The sequence below is a fragment of the Oxyura jamaicensis genome, chromosome 13 (genome assembly GCF_011077185.1).
Source record: "Oxyura jamaicensis isolate SHBP4307 breed ruddy duck chromosome 13, BPBGC_Ojam_1.0, whole genome shotgun sequence".
In the NCBI taxonomy this organism is placed as follows: domain Eukaryota; kingdom Metazoa; phylum Chordata; class Aves; order Anseriformes; family Anatidae; genus Oxyura; species Oxyura jamaicensis.
In genome coordinates, this window is record NC_048905.1 from 3,404,957 (window position 1) to 3,430,670 (window position 25,714).

At 36.5% G+C, this 25,714-nt stretch overlaps 1 protein-coding gene across 5 annotated transcripts in view; it reads left to right on the plus strand.

Moving 5' to 3' along the window:
• TENM2 (teneurin transmembrane protein 2) overlaps nt 1-25,714 on the plus strand; it is an 823,338-nt gene that overhangs the window by 119,508 nt on the left and 678,116 nt on the right. For all 5 annotated transcript variants that reach the window (XM_035338985.1, XM_035338975.1, XM_035338974.1 and 2 more), the window contains exon 4: nt 16,949-16,998. The gene's annotated coding sequence lies outside the window, so the exon portion shown is untranslated. The remainder of the gene's footprint in view (nt 1-16,948; nt 16,999-25,714) is intronic.

A 25,714-nucleotide genomic window follows, 5' to 3' on the forward strand; every position in this document is an offset into this window, starting at 1 on the left:
TTCCCCAAGGTCCTGCTGCCAGATGCAGAGTTTTCCTGACTAATGCTGAGCACTGGGAGACTCTCCTTCCTTGCTAATGCACCTTCCCAGCTCTGAGAGTGACCAGTTTCACCTACCTAGAAGTATACCATGTCAGCCTCTAGATAGTCTGTAGGGAATGTTGTGGAGAGGACAGCAATTCCTTAGGTATAAGATCACCACTTTTGTTAAGATAGCATTCCCTGATGTTAAGTAATTTGCTTTACGATAGCATTACTCAAAACTGTAAAAAGAAAAAATATCCTTTACAACTGTGAGAAGGATGTTTGAGCCTTGATGTGGAGCCTTGCCATACATCAATCCCTGTATTTCATATAACCTTGCAGATGTGCAGTCATACTTAATACAGTCTGCATAAGTGGGCTTAATGTATGCTCATCACTGGCCTGGAGCTGATTAGAGATTTGGAAAGCATGAAGGAATGCAGATTTGGGGTTGGTCTGTCCCACTTCCTAGCCCTGTCCTTGACAGATGCTCTGACAGCCTTGTGTACCCTGTCATAGCCCATTGGAAGGCATCAATAGGAGCACCAATGCTCATCCTGCCTGCCAACAAATCTCCAGACCTGAAGAAAACTTGTTTTTGTCTCACTGAATCAGTTAGTCTTAAAAAGATACTGACTGCTCCTTCAGACTGTGTGTGTATCCTTAAATTATCGTGACTGCAGCAATGCTGTTGCTGTACCTGCTACAAACAAGGACTTTCTCCCAGGAAATGGAGGGCCTGAGTTCACAGTCTTTCTTGATGGGGAATTTCCCTCTCTTATTTTTGTCTCACTCCTGTTGAAGTGCTGATGTGATGATAAAGTGAGTTTGAGACTTATTCTTGTGGGGAGATAGAGCACAAGAAGTAGCCTGGTCTCCAGCATGGGAAGTACTTTCTTTCTGTTTTCTGGTCTCTGCGCTATTTTTGTGTTCCATTAAATGGTTATTGGGTAAAACCACATTACTTGAGAATACAGTACTATATCATAAATAAAATGAGACAGAATCTGGCATGACTTAATTCTTGTGCATACAGATAAGTTTCCTTATATCAGGCTGCACCCAAGAGCAGTGGGTAGGAACGGTCTTTGGCCAATGCTGTCACCTCAGCTGTGTGCAGGAGATGTGTGGGAGAGTGCTAGTTGACTTGGGCCAAAACCCATTGAGGATCATGCTAAACATGTCTGTGTCCTGGCCCAGGTGTAGCCTCTACACTCCTGTCTGGTGAAGTGCTTACAAATGAGGCATGTAAGTACTTTATTGAGGCTAGCCTTAAGCCAGGAAGCACTATCACACCTAATTCTGTTAGTTGTGAAATATTTTCAGGTTCCTGGATGAAAGAAACTGCATAATTTTGATACATACACATAAAAAGGAATGGCTAATATCAGGAAGAGACTTAAGAGAAAAGCACGGCTCTATGTAGCCCTCCGTTCTCGCTGTCCTGTGCTAGAGGTGGCATTTCTTCGTAATTCCAATTGTGGTCAAAACCATGCAGTCGTTAAGATCTAGTATCTGCAGTATTTAAGCAGAATCTGTTGTTAGGCTCGTTAGTATAGATATTCTGTAATTCTAAGCACATACTACTTGTTTCTAAGCTAGATTCCTAGCTAATTCCAGGGACATTTAATGTGCTAGACTATGTGAACTGTGATCTCTGTGTGTTCCAACTGAGTGCTTCATCATTTCATACAGTAAAATGGAGATTTAAGATGTTTACCCCTATCAGAGTGTACTTGTTTTAGTGTTTGATGAATCCTGTCCTTCAGCTGGTATGTTTGTCAGCTATCTATTACTGATGCAGGTTTTGCTTGTCCTACTTTTAAAGACAAGTATATTTTTACCCCCCATTTCTCCCAGGTTTTTAATAATAGTTAGCATTCCTTCTGAGAAGTGCAACTGCTTACTTTTTAAGTTCACGGTTTTTCAGTCTGGGTAACTTATAAGATACCGCAGCTACTAATTACCTTTTAATCAACACAGTATCTTCTGGTATATGACTAAATGTTTCTCATCTTAATTTTCATAAAAATAGGAGTATAAAATATTTTCTATTTGACCGTGATTTCATATTATTTAAAGTCTCTTTCCTTGAGTTGATTTGATGCTACGTTTTACAGTTGGCATCAAGCAAAAGGTTGGGACCATTAGCTCCTGAGGCAGGTGGTTTTTCAAATAGTCATTTGGGGCCAAATAGATCCACTGGCTCTCTTACAGGCTTTGCTGCTTGGTATGTGGAAGCAATTCTTAATAGTTGCTTTTTGTCAGTGACTAACTGCTTTTTATTTTTATTTTTATTTTATTTTATTTACGATTGGCTTTATTTGAGTTTGTATTAATGACTACATTCTGGCTTTGCTTAAACTGTTCTTTAGATTTAATAGATAGAGTTAGATCTTGGCTTATATATAGAGGTGGAGAGGCTTCTTAACAGATGGAGGAAAGAAAGACAGTTTTGTGGTTTGGTAGACAAAAATCAGCTATAGAGGTTTAAGGGTTCATTTGCAGGGTACAATACATTATTAGCTGATCTTCTCAGGAAAATTCCCTACTGAGGTTTGTTAATGTTTTGGTGGAAGTGAGTAGAGAATACTGAACAGAGACCATTGATGTAGGTATTTTAATCCGTGCGCCTCTTAGCTTAATACAGAACATAAAATTACTCTGCTGAATGATTAGGCATTTGTTAAAGAAATAGATACTTATTAATGGATGATTTGCCATGTTTCATCCTCTCCAGAGCAGACATGCTTGCCCTTCTATTGTTTAGAGAGTGCTCTGTATTCATCTGCTTGGTAATGAACCTGAAATTTCATTCACAGCATTTAGTGTTGTTGGTATATAGGAACTTCTGACCCTACTTTTCTGTGTTTTTTGTTTGGTTAGTTGCCTGTTTTTTTTTGTTTTTTTTTTTTAACTTTAAATTTTCATATTACTTCTACATTGTTTTAACGTATGTATTATTGGAATAGATGAATAGATATTTCCCGGATTTGATCCTTGCAGTATCTGGAGTACTGTGTCCAGTTCTGAACTCTCCAGTGCAGAAAAAGAGATGTGGAGCTACTGGAGAGAGTCCAGCAAAGGACCATGAAGATGGTTAGGTGACTGCAGCATCTCTCATATAGGCTGAGAGAGCTGGAACACTCCAGCCTGGAGAAGAGAAGGCTTAAGGGGGAATCTCATCAATGTGTGTAAATACCTGAAGGGAGAATGCAATGAAATTGGAGCCAGGATCTTTTCAAGTGGTGCCCAGTGGCAGGACAATCAGTGGGCACAAACTGAAACACAGGAGGTTCCATCTGAACATAAGGAAACGCTATTTTATTGTGAGGGTGATTTAGTACCAGCACAGGTCTCCCAGAAAGGCTGTGGAGTCTCCCATCTTGGAGGCATTCAAAAGCTGTCTGTCATGGTCCTGGACAACTGGCTGTGGGTGGCTCAACTTGAGCAGGTGGATTGCACCAGAGGTCTCTGCCAACCTCGACCATTCTGTGGTTCTGTGTGATTGTGTATGATAGTGAGCAAATTAGCCAGATGTGGACAAATATAATAAAAAAAAAAAAAGCTGATGCCACCTTCAGATGGACATGCATGACTGCATTGAGTATCTGCAATTCACAGTAAAATATAGCCACACTGCAGCGGTTAATAAAATACCACTTGCTGAGATATAAAATGAACATAAGAGGTGTGTTGTGTTGTAACTAGCAGCACATGAAAGCCTTTCAGAATTATGTCATAAGTATTTCTTATTACAGAAAAGAAAACACTATTTCTTGATGATAGTAACGATAATAGAAGCAGGAGGCAGTAGTAAATAGGATATGACCAAGTCAAAAATGGAAACAACAAAAATAAGTCTGAGGCTTTTGGATGTTCTACCTATTGGTGGCTACCTGTAAAGCATTATCTGAGGAATAATATATTCAGCAAGTGAGGTAAGTGATTGAATCATACAAGGATAAAGTAGTTGGTTTCACAAGGGTTGAACTCCACATCTGTTTAACATAGCAGCCAGACTCTTACAGGCTTTAGATGAAACCTCAAATAGAACAGTTTGATCAGTGCTGTTTGAGCAATATAACAGCACATCTGCATTAACTTAGTGTGTTTTCAGCATATTCAAACTGGTTATAATGTAATGACCAACATGCAGTTTTTGGTCTAATTAACTCCATATATGCTAGTTCTAATTACTGAAAAAACATTCTTGCAGTTATTTAAATATAGATTGATGTTTGGAATTCCATATTTAATTCATGGGATACTAATTTTTATCACCTTGCAAAGTAATGTTCTCAATGATACCCTGACAAACTCAGTCATAAATGTGCTATAATGGGAGGTTTTGTATCATAAGTGTAGCTGATCAGAACACCTATATTGCCACAAAATCAATCTGCTGGCAGAAAAAGGAGCAGATTCTGCAAGTTAAATACAGATAGCTTACTGGCTGTACCTCTGTAACTGACACTCATAATTAGGGGAAAACAAAACAAAACAAACAAACAAAACCAATAACCAATAGAGTTTGTAAAAAGACTGCAGTGGTAGAAAACTAAACTTTGGTCACTGTTCTCCAGGTTGGCCAGTCACTTCCTTGGAAACAGTCATAAAGCGGTCTAGCATATTTCTGTCTCTAAGGTTAATCATTTTAGTAGTAAAATAACATGCCAGTTCATGTATTTATGCTCACTTAGCTGTGGTGTTTCTCCACACAGAGAGAAGGGATATCTCACCTCCCTCACTGAACAACTGCACTCCAGCTGGCAAACATTGCTTTTGCTGAACAATTCTGCTAAGCTATTGCAGCTGCTCCAACTCATTCTTTACTTTTGTATATCAAATTTTGCATTTAGTATTCTTTTATGATTTCATCTGTTACTCTTGCTAGATTCTTCACAGATTCACTCCAAATAGTAATGATAAATTATTCCACCATTAGCAGAATTGTATTACGTTTATATTAATAATGGAGTATTTTTCCACAACTTTGGCTGCATAAAATGGAATAAGCAGATATTCTGCAGTTCCTTGGTGGCCTTGTTTCTTCTCCAAAGGAGGCAGCAAGTCTCTTTTCATTTCAGCATGCTGTCCTCAAAGTTCATGCCATTTCGAGGCTAAGCTGTGGATGACAAACTGCAAAGCTGACAGGAAAACATGCAAGGTTGATATATAAAACAAGTTACACTGCTTGTGCCTTGACTTTCATTGCTGGTTTCAGGAAAATAAATAATACTGCCTTGGTCTGTGCAACACTTCTTAGGAGTTTCTTCACCTTACGTGGGGAACACTGCAAATTTATTTTGTATAAATTTGGAACTAAGAACTACAGTTTTCTAAAACAAATTTGTAAACAGAAATTGTGTTTGTTTTTTCAAACAAATCCATAGAAGAAAAAAGCTTGTATAATTTGTTCCCAACCATTTTCAGTAAAGCTAACAGGAAAGTGATGGTCCCTTTCATGAACTGTGAAAAATGATGTAGATATTTATCTGGTTTAACAACCAGATGAAAACATTCTCTATTCCCCACTTGCTCTGCAAATTTTGCTGCAAGCACCAACACCTTTACACCAGGAAGACCCAAAGGAATTTTTCTATCAAAGCAGAAGTGTGCACCACATGAGCAGGTGAAAATGTGATGGAGGAGAAGTGTGATGTCTCCATGTTTGCTATAAGCTTAACCCATGCCAGCCTTCATCTAAAATATTTTTTATTTCCACATTCCATTGGATTTAGTAGTTGAACATTGTTCTTGTGAGAAATGTATTATTTGGCATTTGTGTACATAATGATATGCTAATATATCTTTTTTTTTTTTTTTTTTTTTTTTTTAGAATTCATCTGGTGTGTTAGCATGCTGCAAAACTTACATGCAATAAAAAGGGATATTTAAAACATCTTTATTTCATTATCTCATTTATTATGTTGTAGTTAGCAACTAATTAGTATAGATATTTGAAGTTACAGATCGAGAGAAACTAAATTACTGTGCTATAATATAATTAATCATAGAAAACTTTTGTTCAGCAGCTAATCTTATATTAGCTGCTACTTCTCTTCTTGTTGATACTCGTAACTTTGATTAAGATTTTCAGTTCTTTATTTAACGTCATAGCTTATTAATATGAGATTCAACGAAGTATCTACTGCCTTTGGAATAACATTTCCAGAAAGATTTGGAATGAAAATTCTCCTGGCAGTACACTTGAACAAGAAATAACATACATAAAACACCAAGGGTCAGTGTACGATAGCAGTTCACTGGAGAAGAATGCTGCAGGATATTAGATATTCTTTTTATTTATGCCTTTCCCTCTGGTTATTTTCCTGTGCTTGCAAATGTTCAAACTACTAAGTATGCAGCCACAGCTAAAAGCAGTGGAAGAAAGTAGTGATCCAAACCAAGAGCAAGACTCGTGCTAGACTCTTTGAGGGCTCTAGGAAACATATAGCAGAAATACTGCAAGGGCTGAACTCAGTGGCATTTTCCAAGTATCCTTGAACTGTTGACATGTACATCTGAGAGGGGGACAGGGTCTGCATGCAGTATCCAATTCAGTGTTTTAAATACCCTATCTTACTTTATTCCTAGAGTTGGTATGCTGTTAGTGCTATTTTGTATCCTTTCATTTACCAAGACAAATTACCTCTGAGAAGCAGAATATCTGGTAAAATTTCAGAAGTGAAAATAAATTATCCCATAACAAAGTTCAATAGCATAGTCCTGTTACTCTGTTGCTGAGATTTTCTTTTCAGCTGAAGGAGTGACTTCACAGACCCAACATAGGTCTACGTTATTTTACAGGTATATAACCTATCCTTGAAAAAAAACGTGATGCCACTTTCAAGAAGGACATACACCTACTTTAGCTTTATTCTGGCTCTGGTCATTTCAACAGTATTGCCTTTGATAACAACAGGAATGCAGGAAACTCTAAGAAACTTTGAATTTACAGTCATTGCTTCCTAGAATCTGCCCGACTGCAGCCCCTATGCCACAAAGAGAGGGTGAAGTAGTTTCCTCCTTATTATGAACATTGGTTGGGTTGGTCAGTTCTTGCTTCACGGTATTTCAGGCCTGACCACAGGTTTATTGCACAATTGTACTCTTCCCTGTATTTCTAAAATTTTTCTAAGGAGGATCTGTTCATAAATTCCTTTGGAAATCCATGGCAGGCATACTCAGTGAGGTGTAGATTATTCTGGTGTGGAAGAAGGGCTAGTAAGTTTAATTACTTATTGGCATTTCAGGATCCGAAAAACAAACTTGTATGTCCATGAAGTTGTCAAGATTTTCATTTGCTGGTCTAATTGACAGTATCATTTAAAATACTAGCGTTACTTTACCTATTTTCATTGTATTATTATAAAGAGGTACTAAACTGTGGAATTAAACTACTGAACTAAATACCTATGTTTTATCTAGTCAAAGGGTTACCCAGCTGCAGTACTCAACATATCTGAGCAGTCCTATGAAGATGTATTGACCAGTCATTTGGGTTTAATCCATTTACTAAAGATTAGTAAATCTAAAAGTGAATTGTTTTTTTCTACATAACCTGGTATTACTCTGAATATATCAGTTGAAAACAGCTAGTTTAAAAATAGTACCTTTTGTTGAGGTAGACTATTAGTAAACATTTTTAAGTTCCTAGTTGTTACTTGATTTCACTGTGTTTGAGTCTTGTGGTGTAATGTGATGTGTGTTAACCTATATTTATTCATACGGTAACTGGGTATTTATGTTAGATGGTTATTTGCAATTTAAGCTTTAGTGGCCATTTATACAGTTGTACTTACCATGTCAGCCAGCTCCGACATTATCACGACTCCAATTTGTTACATGCTTTAAATAATGAATAGCAAATGGGCAAGGACTAAGCAAAGCAAGCAATGTTTTAAGGGTAACAAACCACAAAGTGGTACAGGAGTGGTAACATGTCTATAGCAAACATTTTCTCTTAACCAAAAGCCAATTTATAGGATGTTTACAATTAGGAGGAAGGATAGATCATTGCACAGACTGTGTGCTAAAATAACATATACAGCTCAAATAATGATATTTATATCATTGAATATGGAAATTTTTTACAGGAGATAAAACAGTATTTAGAAGGTAAAGATAGTTTTCCTCATTTTTTTTTTAAGTAACTGAGTAATATTTTTTTCTGGTATATATCTGAAGGGTTCCCCCCCCCCATATAATTATACGGGGATTAATAGTAATAAAAAGTAGAAAATATCATATCAATAACAACTGTGTACTGGTGAACAGCTTCAGGTATCTTTTGAGATTTCATTGTAAAAGTTTAATAATGAGATAAAGCTGGTAAAACTCAGCACCCAACATATTTGTAACGGCAGAAAGATATAAATACAAAGTCTTTCCCCTTTAAACATTGTGATGGATGTTTTATTGCATTTTATTTTTATCTAAGATTAAGATTTGATACTACAAGTTTCACAGATTTCAAGACAGATTTCTTTAGACACTAGTTTTATGTGTGTACATATAAAATGAAAAGCACAAACATAGAACACTGTAGGCTCTACTAGGCTATAATACTTTATAATTAGTGCTCTGTGGTATTTCAGTCCTACTTTTCTTATTTTCTTAATGATGCTTGAAAAAAAAAAAAAAAAAAAAGAAAAAAAAAAAGAAAAAAAAAGCCAGCTGCACCATTTTACAAATTACAAACTTAGAAACTGAATGTCCATTTTACAGAAGCGGGAGTCACAATCAGAAATGTGTGAGCTCTGAATCCCAGTCACACTGTATTGCACAATTTCTATTCAAAGGTTTGTTTGATTTGCATAGAGATCATCTGTAAATCATTATGACTCAACACATTAATGGACTTTTTCTTATCAAAATCCCCAGTAATGTCACCAATCCATCATTAGTGAGAGCTGTGATGTTAACACATACAGAACTCCCAGTATTTGGTGCAAGTCTCTGGATAGAATATTTGAATGTCACAGTGACGGCATCTGCCATCTTTCTGTTCCAACGCTGGTACTACAAAGAAGCTGAACAGGTAATAACCATGATGGGAAACAGTGAACAAAAAAATTCACTTTATACTTTCCCTTTGGAAAATTAATATGCCTGCTCTCGTCCTTAGGATTTGGTCTCACCATGAAATTAAAAAACATGCAATTTGTATTTCAACTTAAACACATTTTTGCTGACATAAGTTATGGACAAATACCCTGAATAGTCATGCACAGGTATTATTACTGTGTATGGTCTCTTATAAATAAATCAATAATAGTACATGAATTACAGACTTCCAGCAGGAGCAGGGTTTCAGAGAATCACAAACTTTAAGGCCAAAGGGGATCATTAGATTGTATAACCTGACCTTCTCTATAGCATATCATATAATTCTATCCATTTACTCTGTACTGAGTCCAATAACTTATGTTTGACTAACACATCTCTTCTATATTTGCCTTTATATTGAGTTTCTTGGCCAAAAATCCATTACCATTTTTGTCATGTCTACCATCACCTAAAAGAACTTTGGAGGATTTTTTAAAACATATTAGAAACCAGTCATTGGTAATGTGGTGCAAAGTTCCTTTAAATGGAAGTCATTATCCCATGTCTACAGTTTTGCATGATCAGTAATGTTTTTGTTGGGCTTTAGGGTTCTTTTGAGGGAAAGATGTGTCAACAATGTAATACTGCCTTCCCTATTTTCCTGTTTGTTTGTTTTTTTCCTCTGTAAACTTCAGTAGATTTTTAAGAAACTGGTTTAAGTCAATAAACAAACAATGATTTCGCCATTTTCAAAAGAAATATATTCTAAAATACATTTTAACACCATCCAGACCTTTCCTCTCAGTCTTTTATTCTATATATTTCATAATGATGTCTGATATATTTCTGCTAGCATTTTAGCACAGATGATTAGAGAAGAGCTGTTTAAACATGAAAGGAAGTTCGAAAAAAAGTATATATATATATATATATATACACTGTAGGGCTGTTGCTCCCAAGGACATTGCAAGCACTCATCAGCATGCTAGATGGACATTGCCACACTGAAATAACAGTATTGTACTTAAATCATCCAACTCCTCTATGCACTCCCAGAATTTATTGTCTGTTTGTAGTCAATTATGTTTTGAAGAGGTGTTTAAAGATAAGGCTTGGCTTTACACTGTAGATTGTTCTCCATGTGTCTTTCGGAGGAATTTTTAGATTACACAATTATTATTATTATTATTATTATTATTATTTTGAAGCATCATATATAAAACTGCTGTCAGGTATTTCTGTGAATTTAATTCTTGTAATATGCTCTTTACAGCATTCTTTATTCTTTTTCTGTAAAAAAACAAAACAAAAAGAATAAAAAAAGACACAAACGATAATGAAAACAACAATAAAACTTCCCCCAAACAAAAAACTCAAGTGAAGAGCAGATATTCCTCTTGATCTCTTTGTAACTAGATGAGGCTTTTTTCTTGTTGGCTATCTGATCCATAAGAGTTACAGTAGTCAAGACTCAAAAATTCAATTGGATCATTTAAATTAGGGGCCTTATTCTCTTCCTTACAGTATAACTTATGTTCCTGCAGATACTTAAATGTCAAGTCTGATGGTGTACATACTGTGTGCAGGTTTTTTCTGAATGCATTTGACGTTACCCAGATCCAATTTATGGAACATGCTGAAAGCACAAAATGAAGTCATTAACTAGCATTTTTGCTAAACTCTTTTTGCCTTTATTTAGCAGACATTTGGTATTTTCAATAACAATAAGTAAAACAACAGTAACTTCACTCACAGGCTGTGGAAGTTTTCACCTTCATAGATTAGCATATAAGGTTTAAACATCTTGTAAAATTAATTTGGAGCTAACAGCTTCTAAACACTTCACAGGCCTCCTATTACTTCTAAGATTTTGTTTTGTTACTTATTTAAAGGTGATTATACCTTTTTGCAAACCTAGTGTTTTCCGATATTTTTAAAAAATTCACAGTACAAAGTATCTGAACTATTTATTTTATTTATTTTTATTTATTTTTTTCCTAATGAGCAGCAAAAATGAGAGATATTTTATTAGGTTGTGTAACTACCACTTGCTAATCACTTTTAATTGGTGAAATAATAAATTGCTGGTTTATCTCTTTAAGCTTTTGACCTAGTAACTGCACTGTTTTTCATGAAGCATCTCCTTTTTGCTTGAGGCTTTCTCAGTGGTTTCTATCACAAACATAAATTACTCTCTGGTATTAGGTATTAGTTAATACACTTTATTGCACTTTTCTAACAGTGTGATAATGGTTCTTTAGTAACTTTCTCCTGTCTCTTACAGGTTTTTGTATGACTTTGCAAATGAAGCTGTCTTTTGCAACCAACTCCTAAACACTTTTTTACCTACTTCAGACAGAAACACTATTTTTGCATTGTCTGCATTATGAATTTCAGAGCAGCATTTGTCCTGTCCATCCCCTCCTCTCCCCTTTCATTCCCTCTTTTTAACCCTGTCTTTGCCATGTACAAACAATTCATTAAAAATAATAATAATAAAAAAACGGACCATCTCTGAAGATATTAATACTATTTATAAAGTGTTACAACATAGTGATGCCATTTTCTTGCAGATTGATTTCTCGATTTCTCCATCTAGGATGCAGGGTGTAACATTCATTCTTTTCTGCTTTATAATTATAATTCTGCTATATAAATATATTTGCGTAATCTGATAGCCCTGATGGCAGTTTTCTCCAACAGTCTGAGAAACTCAACTGTTGGTATTCCTTAGCTTCATTTTTTTTTTTTTTTTAATTAAATGTATCACAGTGGAGAGTCAGTGACCTACTGAATTATTTCTGCTAATACTTTCCCCTTCCCCAAACTCTTGCCATATTTCGCTATAAGAAGGACATCGAGGTGCTTGAGCGGGTCCAAAGAAGGGCGACGAAGCTGGTGAGGGGCCTGGAGAACAAGTCCTACGAGGAGCGGCTGAAGGAGCTGGGCTTATTCAGCCTGGAGAAGAGGAGGCTCAGGGGCGACCTTATCGCTCTCTACAGATACCTTAAAGGAGGCTGTAGAGAGGTGGGGGTTGGCCTGTTCTCCCACGTGCCTGGTGACAGGACGAGGGGGAATGGGCTAAAGTTGCGCCAGGGGAGTTTTAGGTTAGATGTTAGGAAGAGCTTCTTTACTGAAAGGGTTGTGAGGCATTGGAACAGGCTGCCCAGGGAAGTGGTGGAGTCACCATCCCTGGAAGTCTTCAAAAGACGTTTAGATGTAGAGCTTAGGGATATGGTTTAGTGGGGACTGTTAGTGTTAGGTCAGAGGTTGGACTCGATGATCTTGAGGTCTCTTCCAACCTAGAAATTCTGTGTAAATTCTGTGTAAATATTTAAGTAGAATTCTGAATATTTTCTTGCTTTTAAATTAGACCATCATTATGCATAACCTATTTCACATGAGAAAATTGATTTATTTTTATTTTATTTTTTTATTTTTTAATTATATGTTCTTGGAAATTTAAAGTTGCCTTTTTTGTTGTTGTTGTTTTGTTTTGTTTTTTCCCCTCCTTTATAGAGAAGAGAATTTGGTAACACCATCTTCCTGAATTACTGGAAATCTGTGGTTCTCTAACATTCATACTTTGGATTTTTATTTTTTTTAAGGCAGGGAACCTAATGAGGCATATGTATTTTTTATTTCTAATTATTTGTGAAATCATACTCAGTGCTTGCGTATAATTTTATTTTTGTTTATAGGCTCCCATAGTTCTTTCAGTAACAATTGTCTGCCTCCTCATTGCTGTATTATTTTGCAAATAAAATGAGCTTTGGATGTCTGCTTCTGTCCTTTAATATTCAATTGCTATGGTTCTCAACTTTCAAACAAGTTAGCCTGTATAGAAAATAAGGCTTCATAGAAATGGCTTTACACAGATTTTCCTTACAAGGAAAACCCATACCTGACGCAGTCAGAAAAGATTTCAATAGACCCAGGAAGAATGGATTTTTATCTGGAAAAGAGGATGAGGAACTTTAAAAAAAAAAAAAAAGAAAAAAAAAGAAAAAAAAAAAGTTTAAAAATCCTTTAAGACATTATTTTAGTCAAGCAAAAGGTTTTTCTCACTCTTTATCCAGAGAATCTATCAAAGTGCTGCAGGATTTCTGTGGATAGAGGGATTATAAATTAAGTTCAGGTGTCCTGCCACTGAAGCAATGGTTTGTAGTCAAGTGTTGCAGAACAATTTAATTTAAATTATTTTTTAATTTGTTTATTTACCAGTCCTTTCAGTATATCCTAGGATTTCATCATAGAAGTGCTTATTCTGAGGGAAGTAATGCATTAAAATAAGGAAAAAATAGTACAAAACTAAAGGAATAGTTAAAAAAATATATCAAACCACGCCATGAACCCTTATAATTCTCAAGAATAAAATGAGCAGAAGATAATATCTAAATAGACATTTTGTTAATATTTATTTAAGTACTTATGACCTCCTATTTTTTACTAAAGTAACTGCTGAATGCACATCTCTGGTTTGATAAATATAAGAGTGATTTTGTTATTTTTTGGATATTCGTTCTTTGAAGACTTTTTAAAAATAGAAATAGGTTTGCTACTTCATCAGCACTCATTGCTTCTGCCTGGTTATTCCCTACATGGCCAAAATCAGCCCTTGAGTGACCAATATGGATTCTTCCAAAGGAGGAGATTGCTCACTGATTTATAGCTGCTGTGAGCTGAACTGACCTCTTTCCAGCTGCATGTGATGCTTAAGATGGAGATTAAAACATCTGCTTGGACAGTAAGGCTTCATAGAGAAATCCTGTTATCAGGTACAATATCTTGAGCAATGAGAGAGCAGGATGTAGTCATGCTAGACGCCTTAATCTGAATGCCAACAACTCTTCAGATCACATTTATAACATTTTCCATTTCCAAACAATGAACTATCAAACATAAGCTAATTAAAATGCCTTCAGTGGTGAAATAAAATATAAAAATACATAGAATTGGCAAATAAAAAAACAAGTGACAAATCTGTCAGCTTCACCATCACTTTTTCAAGTAGCAGCAGCCAAGTTATCCCTATGCTAACTATCAATCAATTTACTTTTTGCAGTTGATAAGATATTGTCTAATTAAATTGTTTTAATTGCCTTTGACTTTTAATGCAAGGAAAATCACAATATGCTTTCCATTAAAATGCTCCCTACTCATTTCTGTATACTGTGCTTGTCATTATGTAGTTAACGGTTGTTCCACAGTGATATCAAGACTCCATATTTTCTCTTTAAACAAGGATCCTGAAAAAAATGCAGGGCTACTTTCTATATCCTAACATATTTTCTTTATTGCTGGCAAGATTGAGTAATGCCCACTTATACTCTCTTCTCATTCTCAAAAATATTTATTCAAATCCCATATTTAGAAACATTTGATTCATTCTGTCACTGCATTTGCAGTTAGAATGCTAATTCTGGAAAACACTATCTCCCTATTTTTCACACTGATTTACTTACTGTTTACCTTTTTTTTATAAGACTATAATGAAGCACAGAGATACAAGTTGTATTCCTGCTTTATGAAAGCACGAGAATTAACTGTTAACTACACTACAAGAATGTGTGTCAATAAGACTCTGCCAGAATTAGGACTGTAGATCCTGTTCAGTCCCTCAGCACTGGTATAGCTGCACTGAGTATGATGGCAAGCAAACAAGGCCAGTATTAATAAATATACCAGATCCAAGTTGTAAGATTCCAAAAGGACCCTCTCCATATATTTGTCTGTTATCTTCTTCATTTGCAAGGCAAAGGGTGGGGAAGAGGCAGGCAATTTCGTGACAGTTTGTCATCTTCAATCCAGAAAATACAGCAGTATTTCTGGGGCTGGCATTTCAGCCAGTTCAAACCATACTTCATCTTAATTCAGCTCAGAAGTAAAGAAAGCTAAACCAGCTATAAACAGACATTGCTGCAAGTTAGGAAAATGTGAAAACAGAAAAAAATATATATATATATATATGCAGAAAGGAGAACTTATTTCTCTGGACTTTCAGGTAACCAGACAGAAGGAAAATTTGAAGTGCAGCCTTTCTGCATTTAGTTTACTGTCTGACCCAATAAATCATTTTCAATGCTAATTGCAAAGAAGATAGTGCCTAAAAGTTGTATGTAAAGGCTTCTGTCACACTGTCACAAAATTGCTCAACATTTAGCATTCACCCATTGCCATATGCTGTACTATATCCCCTGCTTCTGATTTACAAATAAAATACAAAGCACTGCAGCTGTATCTTCTAGCCATTTCTTCGGTGAACAGATAATGATATATCTAATGCTGAAATATTTGATGTCACTAGTGGACATTTTAGTCACCGCAAAAGTCCTTAATCTCCCTAGGATCCACAGTAACAAAATTATTTGATATGAGAACCTTTGATATTACAAGTTGTATTTAACATTTCAAGGCTCATTTGAATCAGCTCAGCTCACTGAACTGCTAAAGCATACAAAACAACACATCCTGCAGAGAGGAGAAACCTATAGACGTGTTTCGTAGCCTAAAGGTATATAAAAAAAAAAAAAAAAAAAAAAATCATGGAAAATGAATTGCTGAAGATAAGGCCCACCGTTTTATTGGTGCTATTCATTTCAAAAGTCAGATGAAAGCACAGTCCTGGTGCATTGCACAACAGAAGTGTAGATGGATCAGGAGCAAAGGATACTACTGAGATTTCCATGACATACTGGGGAACCTCTTAAGACAGAAATTTTGTTGTGTTCCACAAATACCTGTAGTGCATGAGCAATCAAATTTTACATTGATCCATAAACTACTCTATCATGAACTTGATTTCTTTTTCCCTGTTGTAATCCGTTAAGATGCTAGAAAATTTTGGTTTTCAGTAGGGATATGCAGGCAATAACATCTTCCCACTGTGCCTTGGCAGTGTACTAACGGCTATTGCAAAACACTTAGTGTAAGCATTCAGCCAGGTTTCTGCCCACAGCAGAAATAAATGAATAAATAAGCTTTCATCCAGTTGTGCTACCCATGTTAACACATTGTTTTGTAACCTCAGTATGAAATAGAAAAAAAAAAAAAAATTCAGGGGTTATGTATTTTGTGGTACATTGAAGAGGGAATCTTAAGTAGAAGGTTTTATGCCTTTAGAAAAGTGTATCTTGGTACTACTCCAAGTGCTTGTCTTCTAAGTACAGCACTAGAAAAAGAGTGCTTTCTACAGGTCTGTCTTTTAAAATACATATATATATGCTGATAATGATGAACTGATCCTGAGGCTTTATTCAGGTTACATTCTCAGTGACCCAATGGGACAGATTTTGCTGTGGGGGCATTTTTGTTAACAGGCCTGAAGGATTAATCTTGCATTTAATTTCTAAGACCAGCACAGTTTTTGACAAGACACTTCTATTTCTGTTGGTGGTGTAAAGTTATTGCAAAGAAAAAGCATGATATAATGTGCATGTTTTCTTCCTGTGGTATTTCTTTGAGGGACGACATGAGTGGTCAACGAATGAAAATATAGGAAAATTACGTGAAAAAAATGTATTTTTCACGGAGAGTATCAAATTGCATGTTGTAGAAGCTTGCATTTGTAGAAAGAATAATTACATACAACTAGAGTGGTGCCTTTTAGGAAGCATGAAAGAATCCAGTGACATGTCACCCAGTAGGGAAAGGTCTGGTCTAGGCTGTCAAAAGTTAGTAAAATTTTCTGTTCTAATTCAAACTGATGGTGGATCATGTCACAATTTATAATCATTACATAAGAAGTATTGCAAGTAAGTTTTTATTCTATCAATCTATATATAAATACTGTGAGATTTAACACATACCTTACAAGATCTTTCAGAAATGCTGGTAATTTGCATGGCTTTAATATGTTTTTTCTTTTATAGTAGGCAATACTCAAAATCCAGAGGAAGAGGTTGCAATCTACAGGAAGCTGGTAGGTCAAATTTTAAAATTATATAAACTGCAGTATAATTAGGTTGACAAAAAAGATATAAGCGGTAAGGTAATGAAACTTGCATTTACTGGGTATTCAGAGATATGCAAAATCATTTTAATTTACATACTGAGGGGGAGAAAATGTGGTTTAGCAGAGGCAATTAACATGAGAAAGTAAGACAGATGCTGTGCAAATAATTCATAATGAATAATTTCTTTGCTCCATTTTGTGTTTGCAAGTTTTCCAAACAAACTAGTTTTTCTGATGTATATGTTCAAACTGTTTGCTAAAAAACTCTATGCATATTTTTTTGTCTGTAATTCATTCATAAGCAGAGCTTTTTGAATATTCAGGCTTTTTTGAATGGTTATGTAGGTTGTACAACACGTTTCTCATTTCCAATTGGAGAAACATAAACTTACAGCTTCTGCTGTGAATAATCACAATATTATTTTACCAAACATACCTGCTAGTACACTCATTTGTTAAAATAATCATGGAAAAAGAGATGCAAACAAAAGCAAGTAAATTAGGCTGGCATGCCCTCTTTTGTTTCTCATTTGGAAAAAAAAAAATAATTTGTACCGTCCACAGTTCTGTTTGTCTTAATTGAAATGTGAGGAAGATGAAAATACACAATCATAGTCTGACAGGTTTCATATGTCTGTATTGTAGGGTTGTACTTAAATATTTCCTTACCGCAAGGAGTGTACTTTAATTTACCTCACGTGTTCTTGTTGCCAGTTGTTCAGACCCACTACCTGACAAACTGGTGTTTCTTAACTACAGTCTGCTCTTTAAGCACATCACTTGCTAACTGATGTGACGTGCCACTTGCCTCTCCACTTGTTAGGGCTAAATTTGCATCCATTCTGTAGCAAAATGTTGTATCAGCCTCTTCTGTGTAGCATAAAGGAAAGGCATATATGTGGGAAGATAATGAAGATAAATACACTATTTGTTGGCAGTCAAGGTGATTAATTGCAAGAGATGGGCTTAATTATGCCAGTAGTAATAATTGGTGTCATGGACAGAGACCAGTTTTTTTTTTTTTTTTTTTTCTCATTGTTCAGAACGTCTTGAAGTTTGAATACAGACACCTTAATGAATTAGTACAAATAGAAACTTCTTACATAACAGGCATATATTCTTAATTACATTTAGAGTCACATTTACTTGGAATGCTGGACAAGTTGGTTTTTATTCTTCCTGTGAGTGAAAGAGGTCATCAGACCTGAGAGACCACTGTGTTCTTATGCCAAATTGTGTGATGAACTCAGTAACGAGTGAATTCCATTTGCAATGATCAATGAATTCCATTTGCAGCATATTATTAGCATTTTTTTTAGTTTTTATATTTAAAATATGTGTATTGCAGAGTTTCTATTTCAGTTTACTATTTTAATAATGTTAATTACAAAAAAATAGAAATAAAATCTTGGTATCAGTAAGCTGAGCTTCACATTCCTAAGGAAGCAGTGGGAGAATTGTAAGTTCTCCTTTTGAGATTCTTTTATATCCCATTTATTCACTCGCACAGAGGATCTGACAGTCTCAGCTTACACCTTTCCTCTTGAGCCTGGGCATTTCTTACAACATGAGAAGTGCAAAGAAATCCCTCAAATCTTTCTAACGCTAATAGGACAGGAGTACGCAGGGAACTAGAAAAGCAGTTTCACTAATGTCAATTCCACAAACACGTATCAGTGTTGAAGTTCTGCTCTTCTCCTGTTCTACGCTGAATAATGTGAGAACACTGAGACAACAATTTTAATAACTAAAGTACACATGTATGTCCTTGGAAGAGAACAGTAAAAATAGAATAGCTTACTTAGTAAGTCCCGGTTTAGTAGCTTGTTAACTAGCAATTACAAGTTCCTTTGGGTACAAAGAAATGATTTCTTGTCTCTAATGAGCATGGCAAGCTAAACAATTATTTGAAAATACAGAAAAATAACAATGAATTGGCATTGAAATGAGAAGTAAATTGTACTTCGCTAATTTGGCATATTTTATCTAGCTAATGGGTTCGGTTTTTTAAATGAGATATACAAAGTGAAGTAAGAAAACAGAGAATAAAACATCCACTAAATTAACCTAGTTGAGTATACATTCTCATTGCTCCTTGGGTTGCCTCCCTTCTCCCTATATTTCTTCCCCATCTTCCTCTTATGCTTCTCACCAGTTTAAAACTCAATTTATTAAAAAATCCAGATATAGTAAAGCCTTACATTGATTACATTCTGTTGTCTTCATTCCTGTTTATCTACAGCTTAAATGAGTATGTTTTGTAATCTGAGGTTGCTTAGTTTTTTGTTTCTTTGCTTGCTATAATATGATTGCTATAGTATGATTGCTACAATACATTCTAGACATTCTAGATAATACATCCCTTTGAACATAATTCTTGCTCTAACTTCCTGTTCTTCTCAGGATGCCTTCATTTTTTATTTATTTGTTTTTAATACTGCACAAGTTCTTAGTGGTAGGACTGATAAATGAATATGTTTCTTTGCATTATATGGATTTATAACAAATAAACTGGGTATACCGTATCACTTTACAAATCTATTGCCCAGTGATGTTACAGCCAATGGATTAAATATTGGGCTTCTCATGCACCGCTCACTGTAGTTTAACACAACAGATAATGGAAGGAGATCAGGCATGAAAACTTCCTCTTTATCTCACACCTTTTGTCACACGAAGTAACTGATAACCACTAAGTTCATCATCTTTCTTTCATACAGTGTTCAGAAAATCATGCACTTAAACCATGACCTTCACAGAGAAAGGACTGTGCCACATTGTTTAGGCAGTAGCAAAAATGGGGCCCGATCCTGAATGGAGTCATTGGATTTTATCAGGAGCATAGATAAAGTGAATACTTTAGTGTGTGCTTTTCTGGAACATCGTTCCAAGGAAAATATTTTGCATTAAAACAAGGGAGGGTAGAAGGAGGTAAGAATTACTCATTAAATTAAGGTTAAGGAAATCAGAAATAAAATTGTTTAACTAGCAGTTTATTAAAAATACACACCAGTTACAATGTTTCTACTATTTCATTATGTTATTAAAAATTCTATGAAATAACACAGAATTTATGCTACCTGGGGGGGGGGGGGGAGGGGGGGAGGGGAAGGTATTCCAATCCCCAATCCTGAGATTTGTACATTGGTTTTGTTATTATCTAATATTTCTTGTTATCTTGGTAATCTTTGCATACTAGGAAAATGAAAAAATATATATATTTTCTAATGTCAAATGAGCCCATGAAAGTTAAAAATTTCATCAATATGGTATTTTTATTTAAAAATTTTAACTTTTTTTTTAGTTTTTATTTAAATGGAACAAATGTTGTTAGCAAGGTTTGCATTGGCATTTTATATAGGGGTAGAAGGGCATTGCTTAGGTAAACTGTCACATATCACGTGCCCTATTTTGCATATAGTACACTTCTATTTTTGCTTTTTTTTTCCTGGTTCTCCTTTTTCCCAATTATTCTCTGTAGTTTTACATGAATTTTCCAGTAGATGACTTGTCTGCACCTTTTTACATGCTTACTGATAAAGCAGACTGCTAACTTAATATTGATTTTGAGTCAGACTTGACATCTCACACTGATTGAATTAGCTTCAATATTATGCAAAACAACTACCGTATCCTTTAGAGGTTGCTTTTCATTTTCTCTTTATATTGCCCCATATCTATTATTCAACTGCTTGTTGTGGATCTAACAGTTGAACTGACTTTCAACTGTTGAAAAGCTAGGCACTGGACTAGGCACTACAACTCTGTGTGTGCTGCCATTCACGTTGGCTGGGCTGGATGAGAGACTTACAGTCTCATTTACTCCCATGCAGATTATGTAGCTGTGATGTACCTCATCCACACCAACAATATTTAATGCGGAGCTGAGAAAAAAACCTCTGATATCCGGAAGAAATGTTAATTTTATCCTTAGTTCACTTCGGAAGACCCACTGTTATTAACCAAAATGTTCCCAGCCCCCCCATCTTTTATCATAATCCTCTTGCCGTGTGATCCGGAAATGCAAAGGCCTTTCTATATACAGACAGCTACATAAAGTATATACTTTAATGCAATGGGTACAGCATCTCAGTAATTAACACAGGAAGACAAGTGAAACTGTTCATCCTCTTGGTGTCACAGTCATGAAAATGGCTAAGAAAATTAACATTGTAATAGCTTGCAATTACACTCAAGAGCAGTCAGTAGCTTGCGAAGCCAACCTAAGGACTAGTTAACAACTGTATCTTCCATTTATGTTACAAGAGTAATGAGAAGACAAATCCATTATTCAGGAACTAGAATCTCAAATATGTACTAGAAACCAGTATAACTCCAGAAACTGAACAGGCCAGAAGAAAATAAGAGCCCTGGGTCCTTATTCACACAAATTAGAACTGCCCAGAGATTTTGTGTGTTCAGTTTAAGACTCATCTTAGCAATTTCACATCAGTGTATGACAAGTGCTCTTAGTGTAGTAGTTACAGTGAAAATCATGCATCCCATCACATCTCCAACAGCGATACTAAATTTCAGTACCCACGAGGCATTCCCTGAGAGCTGGACAGTTTGAACACAAAAACACATCTCAGAACCCAGTGAATTCTCCTCTTGCTCTGCCAGATGACCAAGGCTCATCATTTGCTTACAAATGGCACTAACGCACTTTAACAGGAAGTTGACAGCCAGGTTCTTCAGAATGCCTATGAAATAACTGTGCTCAGCCAAAGCTACCACATGAGAAAATGGTTTTAGGTATGGAAGTCAGGAGCTTTGTATGTAGAACACACTACAGACATACGCCATGACAGAGAGATGGTATTTTACTGGGTTTTGCATGGGGGGGGGGGGGGTCTCATTAGGGATGGCATTAGGGATTGTGCTCATTTGCAGACAGCAATTTTTCTCATGAAAAATGATCCATCTCTTAGTACAACAGTGTTCTGCACCTTTTCTTTACTTCCCACTGAGCAGGTATTGCCTACAAAGACTTTCCATTTTTTCTCCTCTTCTCCTTCTTCCAGAACTGCAAACTTGTTGATGGCTTTGAATTGTTCAGAGCCGTTCAAGCATATAGCAAGTAGCTTTCTACCTGCTCGGTACTTCCATTTGAGCCATTTTGAAGACAGGCTATAATTCTTACGAGGTAGATAGGCTGGCTGTGGAAGGGGAATTAAAAAAAAAAAAAAAAAAAAAAAAAAAAGGCTAACGGGCTGGAAACTACCTCAAATACGAATACAGTTTCAACACTTTTTTCTTCTGTTGTTTGACACATTATGGACAGCTTCTGGCAATATTTAAAAGGTGACACAAACTCTCCTATTTTAATGTCAAACATGCATCACATTTATTGTATTGCTAAAGATGGTAATTCCAGTGTGTTAAAATTCTGTATCTTTTCCCTCCTCCTCTGTTGGTAGCTCACTGCGTGATACTCAGATGTTTCTCCTGTACCACTATGGTACCACTATATGGTTACTTCCTTAGAACAGATACTTCCAGGTGTATTTCTTTTTCTTTTTCTTTCTGTTTTTCATTTTTTTTTCTATGGTCCAGTTTGGAGGATGTATTTCTTACTGTGCAATCTTGATTAAGAATGAAAATGGGACATGGAAATGGGAATGGAAAATTGTACCAATTAATTAAAATAATCCTCTTTACAATGCATTAAAGTATTTGAGAGGCCTTGTTCAGTAAGATAGGCCCTCTCTTTATTCTGAAGAGTTGAGTCCTACAATGCTATGGTGGGTCATTGCATATCACAATTCATAGCTTATGGGGTTGGAAAAAACTATGCTTATCGTCTGGTTTGACCTCCTCTGAAATGTCAGTCAGTGAACTTCACCTGAACTTGACCCAAATAACCACTCCATCAATCCCATAACTTACATTTGAGATGAAGCACATCTTTCAGAAAAATGTTTCAGTTCTATATAAAGACTCAAGCAACCCAGAATTCACATTCCATAGGCAAAATGTTCCAGTCATTGATTAGCTAGAGTATTAAAATTTCACCTTCATTGTACACTACATTTATATAGTGTCAGCTTCCAGAAACTGTCTTTAATTATGCTTGTTTTCATCAAGTTATAGCAATATGTCTGGTGGAACAGTTACATACTAATAGAGGAATAATGATATTTAAGGACGTGGAAAAATCAGCAGTTCCAGGTTAGCAACTTCAAGCACATCCTTAAAAGGCAAAGGGACAAGCATCCAGGATTTATCTCTGGTAAACTGCAATTTTTTTTGTTTTGTTTTGTTTTTGTTTTTGTTTTCTCTTTTTTCCTTTCAAGTCACGCTGAAGGGCAATTTTTCAAAGAAGTGTGAGGAAGAGAACCACGGCCTTTCAGAAGGTGGATGAGATGTTCTCATGTCAGCAGGCTCTGTAAGTGACAAGGTGATACTCAGAGAGACTTAATAGATGCTAGGGCTGAATCTAAGAAAGCATGCGTGTTCTAGGCGGTGCATCACAGCCCCACCTTTTAAGCATCTCATGCATGGAGCAGTAACTAAATATATAGCCAACAGGAAACAGGGCAGGTCTGCAGTCCCATTCCTTGGGCACTTTGCTAGCGTCTGAAAAAATATGTTATCAGGATTCACCTGAAGCCAGTATTCCTGCACTAGTCTTTCTAATAATGCCTAGATGTGTAATTTTTGTTTATTTTTGCTTTGATACTCTCTCAGCTACCCTTTCACTCACAGCTGTCATTTTTACAAAAGTGTAACAGTGGGAGCATGTATTCAGTTATTCATCAGGACAAACTAAAGCTGTTTTCTGTAAACCGTCTTCCAGGAAACAATCACCCAACTTGAAATGTAACCCTCATTCTTTTTACTAGATACCTGACCTTGACTTCAACATTTCTGTTGAACAAATGAGGCCACCTTACCAAGGTGTCTAGATTGGTCTATGCCATTAACCTATATCCATCATAATTGACCATCAACAAATCTTTGTTGCATGGCGTTTAATCAGCCATTTGTTCTCGCTGATAAAGACATCAAGTAGCTTTGAAACATTCTCTGTATCACTACTATAAACACTCCTTCTACAAGAGGAAGATTTACAAATATCTTTAGATTGCATGGGCTAAGTGTACTTGGCTTTTTGCTAATTTCTGTTTAATCATCATAAGGATCAAGGCACATGCTTTATGGGCTGCTCTTACAGACATTTCATTACCTTTTTTTTTTCACTGGAACCTGTGTTGCATCAAAATGTAGTTTGACAAGATTTGTTTCCCATCTGAGCGTAATTCTCAGTTTTTCATCCTGACAGGGACAACTCATTACTTAACGGCAACCATCTTTTTAATACATCTCCAACATTCATTTTTGCAGTCTAGTTTATTTTCAAGCAGAGATATTATTTCCAGTAAAATGACTATCACAGTATTTCTATGTGAAAGTCTCTCTGCAGAATCGACACATCACCGTGCATATTGTGTTAAAATGTAGTCCGCAGCATTTCAGACAAGGACAGATCTTGAAATCTGTGAAATGCCGTAGAAGAAGATGAGGCCAGGGAGAAGTTGTGGCTACGTGGATGTTCTTCACCCCTGTGAATAAATGCAGTCCTCAAGCTACAGCATTGTATGCAATTTACCAAGCTCTACTAGTATGCTCCGCTATCCCCTCTTCTCAATTAACCTTGAAAAGCTGAGAGATACTTCCCTGCTGATTTCTGGATTGCCCCTTAAAACTCCTGCTCTATGTTGACAATTACAAAACTATAGCTGCAGTCAGAAAATTAAGTCTGCTGTAGTTTCTTTCTAATCAGACATTTACAGTATGCTTTTCCCAGCTCCAGGAAATCCAATGTGGTCTCGTTTAGTTCATTTCTGGTTTTCTGTTTTATGGAATATACACATGAAGATTGTTACTTTTTGCCAGCAGATAGAGAAGGCCCTGCTGCTGTGCCTTACCCATCTCTAGGGTATCTTTTACTGCAGTTTTTGTGTATCGTGATGGACTTAAGTTGCTACTTTCCTCCTGGCCTTGCCAGTAAGTTTTATAGCTGACACCAGCTTGTGCCTAGCCGTTTGCCATTCTCTAGTCTTGTGATGGATGTTGCTTTGGTGCTCCTTTTTTGGTGCCATTGGTGCTTTCACTGATCTGTAGCACAAGGGGAGGGGAAAATTAAGACTATGTATCAGACAACTCTTAACTGTGCATTACAGAAGAGATATAAACTGTTCTGTGTGGTATCACTAACCAGGATGGGTGTTGTTGTGTGAGGAACCGAGGCCGGGGGTAAGCTGTGGCTTCTTCGTTGAGGGGAAGGTGATGGCAGAACCCTTTCCTCAGTCAACAACTGCCCAACAGTTTGCCCAAACGCCTCTAACTCGGGGCAGAAAAGAGGGAGGCGATTTTTCTGACAGCTTTTTATTTGCGTGACGAGTTTTTAACAATTCATTTGGGGGTCCGCGGTGCACAAGGGCGGACCCGGTGCGCCGGCACCACGCACCGCCGCACGAAGCCCGGCGGGCCCGCGGCCAGGCCTCGCCCCTCACCCCCCACCCGCCGCACACCGCCGCCTTCCCCAGGGCCGCGGCGGGAAGCTGGGGGCGCACCCCCTCAGCCCAACGGCCCCAACGGCCGCAACCGCCCGGCCGGGGGGCGCTGCGGGCGCCGGGCGCGGGGATTGGCTGGCGGCCGCGGCGCGTGCGGCCGGCGG